Below are 6,930 nucleotides of genomic sequence, written 5' to 3'. Positions count from 1 at the left end.
AGGAGGTGCTCTCAATTTCTGTTTATTTTTGAATATTTTAAACTGTCCCTCATTTTTGTAGGGCAGTTCTGCTAGATAACTGATTTTTAGTTTGTGATTTTTCTAAACAGAAACAGTACCTTAAATATATCATATGACTGCCTTCTAGCCTCCATCATTTCTGTAGTCCTAAGAGGGTCTAGGTTGGTCTAGTGGTTGATGGTGGAGTCTGAGTCTTATTTGCAGTTCTTCCCTGCAATGGGAAAGTAGTCATGAAGATGGGTGGCTGAAAAGTGGTTGCAGCAAGGACCTGAGAATGGCCTGGGGACATTGTACAGAAGCAGCAGAGATCTAGTTCAGAGTGAAGTTGATCCATTTTGAGTTAATTTTTATACATGGTCTAAAGTATGAAAATAACTGCTTTCTTGATCACACTCAGCCAGTAGCCTTGACTAACGGCCAAGTATTCTATTATTTTGTACATAAGTTGGGGCATAAAACTACATAAATTCAATTTGCAAGTATTTTATTGAAGATTTGGTTTTTTGGGTTTGTATTAGGGCACTGCTTTGATCACTGTATTTCCCAGTCAAAACAGGGTTGGATATCTTTGCAGGGGGCATAGACCAGTTCCAAAGGGCCTGGGGAAGATTCTGGAGAGTCCAAAAAGCCCTACTGTTTTACCTACATTTCTTAGCCTGCCCAACAGATTATGTTTGGTTATGTATTCCTTCCACAAAGCAGTATAAATCTTGACTAAGCAGGGCAGAAACTGCAAGGATCCCATTTTCTCACTTTGATGGCCAGTATCTGGCTCAGCATTGGGCTGTGCCCCCCTCTGTACTGGGGACAGAGGACAGCCACAGATGTCCTAGTACTACACCAACTCCCTGACAAGGATCAAGCCATCTCTTGCTTCTTTCCACAAGGGATGGGTGCCAGGAGCCAAAGCTGCAAATAGTGTAACATTTTCTCAGTCAATTCATTCCACACTGAACAGAGCATTGAAATGTTCTCAAAAGTAGATTCACAGTTTCTGCCAGGCAACTTGCTGTTTTTGATAAAGTAGGTTCTGCTGTTCCCTTCCTAATCCTCCATTATGGAAGCTCCTTTTTGGGCCCCTTTGTATTCAGCACTCCTCCACAGACTGTGTGCGGCCCTGGGTTTTTGACAACTTAGGGCCTTGTGTCTGGATATGAATGTGGATATAGCTCACTGCTGTCATTTTTTATAGTCTGTGTCCCTGGTGGGTTGTGGGAGGTATCCAGGATGCTACCTCTGCGTAATCTGCAAGCTGCATTAGAACAAGTAAGGGAGAGGGCCAGTCTGGGACATTAGTTTATTTAATACTTTTCTGGATTTTTTCTTTCAGAAATTGCGGGATCCTTTTCCAGTCTGTACCACTGTTCAGAGTTTTAAACAAGTGAGATTGGTCTATAGTTAACAGTAATATCTTAACATTCTTTGATCAACAGTAACAAATCAACCACCCCAATACTAGAGGTCAACAATGGGGAGGAATAAGGTATATGGAAGTATGGGTTATCTTTTTTAATTTTTGTGGGGGAGCAATAAAAATGTTTCAAAATTGACTGTGGTGATTAACACACAACTCTGTGATGATACTGTGAGCCATTGATTGTATACTTTGGATGGACTGTTTGCCATGTGACTACCAAAATTGCATTTAAAAAATGACATGGTCTGATAGAATTAAATTTGGACACAACTCCACCTGTTCTTTTTCAGGCCAATATTCCTTGTGTACTGAACACAGGAAGTCTCTTCACTCTTTAACCACTCTGGAAAACTTGCTGGCTTGTGATATGGCAAATTGCATTCATCTATCAGGCTCCTCTTAATTGCTTAGCATAACAATCATCAATGATTTTGAGATTATCCTTAGGCTTGATCTTATTGACATCCTCCTTGAAATAAAGTTCAATTCTTGGAGAGCTTCAGAGCTGTGTTACAACGGCATAGTTCTCCAGAGAATATTTCAGCCACAACTCTCCTAGCTGTAGACAGGTACAGTAGTTACCTTCACTCAGAATGACATGCCTTCTTTACAAGCAAGACAATGGCTAGAAGCCTAATGTTCTTCTCAACTTACCGCTCTTGGCAAGGAAGTTCAGTACCTGACATCAGAAAAGGAATGTCAAGGCCTCAACACTCTCAGCATGCCAGACTGGAGTTAAAGCTTCTTCTCTATATGTGGGGGTTGGATGGTTGACAAGAGCACTGAACCTCATGGCCATGCATTCCTGAAATCTGACCTCTGCAACACTGAAATGATGTGGATAAGGAAAGGTATTTCCTTGACATTCCTCAGGATATACCATAAGAGTGATTGTGATCTGAAAGGGATTCCTGTGCTCTTGCATGTACCATGTATTTGCATACAGTGGGGTTTCCAACTTGGAGAGCTGAGGTAAAGGGAGGGATTAATTGATGCTTCAAATGATATACTTTTCCTCATGAGTTATGTAGATTTTCAATAAATATTTCTGAACTTCCTGATGGCTCTTAGGACAATTTACAGAGACATGAAATAGTGGGTTTTAAAATTAACAATTGTAAAAAGATGAATTTTTAAGGACAGTGGGTCCAAAGAGCTTCTGGCTGCACTATTCCAGATGCGTATACACCTCAATTTCACAAGTTTTGATGATTGTTTCATACTGTCAATTTCTTAATAATTAATTATTTCAATACTGTTTTACTCTTTATCCAAGGACTTTATGAGATGGGAAATTTCAACTATAGGGGAGGGCATTATGCAAATGTTTTATATACTAAGACTGGAAAGCAATTCTTTTTGGTAAATGACACTCATTTTTGTACTTTTTTTCCTCTCTGGGGTGAGGACTCATCGTGTCAGATTCCTGAGTTACTTACTTAACAAAGTAAGAAACTGGATGACTTAAAACAACAAAAATGTATTGTGTCACAGTTCTGGAGGCCAGAAGCTCAAATTCAAGGTATCAGCAGTTATGACACCTCTGCATTCTGTAAAGAATCTTTTCTGTGTCTCTCTCTTGGTTTCTGTTGGTGGGTTGCCAATAATCCATGGTATTTTCCTGGTAAACACATGATGTACTGCCCATGGACAATGTCCTATTTCCTCTTCTTTTAAAGACACTAGCTAGATTGTATTAGGACCTGTTCTCAGTTTAGAGTCACCTTAATTAATAATATCCTCAATTGTCTTATTTCCAAATAAAGCCATACTGAAGGGATAGAGGATTAGGACTTAAACATATCCTATGGGGGACACAAACAGTATATCAATGCAGTCAACCATCCAGCCCCCCTTAAAGAATGTCTTTTTCCATGTGCAAAATACATTCACTCCATCCCAACTCCCCAAAACTTTAAGCCATCCAGCATCAGGTAAACCCCTCCACAATGCCACCATGTTCACTTAGTGTGCCACCTCCACACCACATCCAAGGATATGCCTTGAAGCCTCCACCTAGACCTGACTTCAGTACCTCTGAAAGACAATTACAGGCCAATTTCTTTGGAATGTGCATAAAAATTGGCATCTTTCATTAGGAATTGAATATCAAGCAAGAGAAATGCCCAAGATTTAACAGGGACATATTGAACTATATGGTACAGCACTTTGAAACAAAGACCTTTAGGGATCAGAAACCAGTGTTTAATGGAAAAAATAATCTTTGCCCACTTCCAACTGGGAGGGATAAGGAAAAGCTGGAAGTCATGCTGCCAGGACAAAGTAAAGAACTGCACTTTTGATGAGTCCTAAGTGAGCTTACAGCCCTTTCATGATACTCTTTCAGGGCAGCTGCCCATCATCACCTTTGAGGTAATCCAGGTTCTATATGTGGGAGTGAGGCATTTACCATCTATGAGGTACACCCACAAGAGCCACACCTTCTTTACCACATCTGAGTGCTCCGCAAACCTTTGAGGGGACTAAGCATGATTCAGTTTCCAAAAATAGATTAGATTTTATCTTTGGAAAAAGTTCCCCACATCCCCACCTCCCCTGTTTAGAAGCAGAAACACACCTACCTTCCCATGGAGGTCTATAACATAGCATGACAGAGATAAACAAAGGATCTAACTGACAATCAAACATCAACCATAATTCCAAGAGACTTCCAGGTCAGCACCTGAGCAGTAAAAAAGGGATTAGCAAATTGATGCAAAGATCATGTACTAATACAGATGCATATATTCATGAGTCTGGGATCATAGTCAATGATGAGATGACAGACATGACAAGGCAGGTTTTCCCAGTGCCCTCCATCGTCTGTGCAGGTAGGAATAAAGTAATTGCTACCTCTGTATAGGGCATGTGAGACATTGAACAAACCATTTTACACGGGCACTGAAAATGTATGGGCCATTATTTACATAACCTCCCAGCACCAGTGCATGGAGGTCTATTTTAAGTCTTTCAAAAAGCAGCTGAGAAAGCTGATCCAGCTATGCTTCTGTAAACATGGAGCCCAATTTCAACAGCATAAAAAACATAAAAAAACTTTTAACATTATGTACCTAAACCTAAAGAACACATACTCCAGACTACAGATGATGTATTCAGCTTGGGGAAAAAAAAAAAAGACACTTATGCCAAAGAGAAATGCATGGGGACACAATGCTGGGGATGATCGCATTGTGTGTGCAGATGAAGAATGTGCAATAGACCATGCTGCAGACACTGTCCAACAACTATATGAAGATCAATGTCAAGCTCAGGGGCATCATCAACATAATGCTGCACTACAGCAGACATCTGGTGTTCCAGAAGCCTGTGATCTTTCTGAGGAAGATTTTACACATCCACCCAATGCAGACAATTGCCATAATCATGGGAAGCATGGAGGCATTCCGTAATGTCTACTGCATGACTGAAGGAGTTTCAATACAGGCAAAACATCCATGATCAGGATACCATGGTGCACGAGCGCCTCATCCAGTTCTGAGTCCACACGCTTCAGGCCAAACTGCATCATCTTCTACTGCAACATCTCAGAAGGGCAGTTTCATCATATTCTCCACCATGAATTACTGGTCATCCAAGAAGCATGTATTAAACTAGAAAATCACTTCCAGATTGGTATTACATTCATAGTTGTACAGAAGAGACACCCAAGATTTCTTCTGTAACAAGAAGGAGCAAGATGAGAAAAGTGGAAATTTTGTAAAAAGATTTTGTTTCCTGTGGTGTCCAAAAATACATTCATCATTTCCTACTATGGCATCAACAGAAGATATTTAAAAAATCATGTTTAAGCAACATTCCCTTCATACTGATCTATGTATTATCTAAGACAATACACATTCTCTCTACAGCTCTCACTTCTTTCTGAGCCATCAGAAACACATATAATGCTGATATTTCTAACAGATTCTTCAAGACAAGCTCAGCTTTTATTAAAAAGCACTTCAAAATTTTTCCTACCTCTACCAATTACCAAAATGCAAAGCCACTTCCAGCTGTTTAGGTATGTGTTACAGCAGCATTCCACATCACAGTAACAAAAACTCTTAGATTCCTGAGGCTGACATGAAAAAGTATACAAACTGCGTGGTTTAAAACAGAAAGGAAGTCTCACAGCTCTGGAGGCTAGAAGTCCAAAATAAAGGTGTCAAAAGGGACATGATTCCTATGATATTTGTAGGGAAGACTATTCCATGCTTCCCCTTAGCTTTTGGGGGAGGTTTACTAGCAATCCATGGCATTTTCTCAGTGGTTAAATGGCATACTTACCCTTGTCTTGTATTTAGAATATTATTGTATCAGGTTCTAAAATCTGTTATGGCAATCTCTGCCATTTGATTGGAGAATATAATCCATTTAAAGCAGCAACTTTAAAGAGTACTGACTCTTTTGCTATTTTGTCTTATAAATCTTATACCACCTTTGTCCAAGATTTCCACTGGTACTGCCTTCTTATGGGTTTAGTTGATCTTCTCTAATGATCCATTTTTATTCTCTTCTCATTTCTTTATCTGTATATTTTTTAGATATTTTCTTTGTGGTAAACTGGGAATAAGTTTTAAGCTCTTAAAACTATAACAATCAGTTTGAACTTTTATCAACTTAATATCAATAGCATGCAATCCCTTTTTACATTATGTACCTAATAACACTTTTATACATTTTCATTTTAGGTAATATAAGGATTAAAACCTAGAGTTAACAAGATTACAGTAACACTGGCTTTTATACTTACACATTTTGTTACACTTGCCATCGAGTTTTATTTCTTCATAAGCTTGAAGCGATGGTCTGGTGTCATTTGTTTTCAACATAAAGGACTCCCTTCAGCATTTCCTATAGGGCAGTTCAAGTGGTATCCAACTCCTAAAGCTTTAGTTGATTTTTGTCTCATTTATGAGGAATAATTTTGCTAGATAGAGAATTTGTGGGGATCTCTCTGAGTTTATCCTATTTGGTATTCATTGACCTTCTTTGATATGTGTATTCATGTCTTTCATCAAATGTGAGAACATATTCACTATTACTTCTTCAAATAGTCTTTCTGCCCTATTTTCTTTTTTGAAAGGATGTGTATGTTGACATATTTTAGGGTGTTCGAGAGGTCCGGTAAGCTCTGTGCACATATTATCATTCATTTCCTTTGTACTCCATACTGGATAATTACAACTGTCTCATCCTAAAGTTCACTGATTACCTCTGTGTCCATGTCTGATATTGAGCCCAACCAGTTAATTTCAGGTCATAAAGTTTTTAATACCAGGATTCCTATTTTGTTCCCAAATATTTCTTTTTTTTTTTTGAAATTCTCCTTTATTCATGTATGCTTTACTAAGTTTAATTTTTTTTTCAATTTTCTGTTCCTTATTGAATTTAGGGGATATGATTTATGATCTACATTAGTAAATCCAATGTCTAGGCTTACTTGTTCCTTTGAAGGGAGATCCTTCAATCTTGCACTGTATTACTTATGA

General features: G+C 38.6%; 1 pseudogene; it reads left to right on the top strand.

The window, feature by feature from the left end:
• The first annotated feature begins 3,387 nt into the window (after nt 1-3,387).
• On the top strand, nt 3,388-6,569 carry LOC119522207 (annotated as a pseudogene).
• Nucleotides 6,570-6,930: the final 361 nt, after the last annotated feature.

The sequence above is a fragment of the Choloepus didactylus genome, chromosome X (genome assembly GCF_015220235.1).
Source record: "Choloepus didactylus isolate mChoDid1 chromosome X, mChoDid1.pri, whole genome shotgun sequence".
NCBI lineage: Eukaryota > Metazoa > Chordata > Mammalia > Pilosa > Megalonychidae > Choloepus > Choloepus didactylus.
This window is presented reverse-complemented; position numbering and strand designations above follow the sequence as displayed.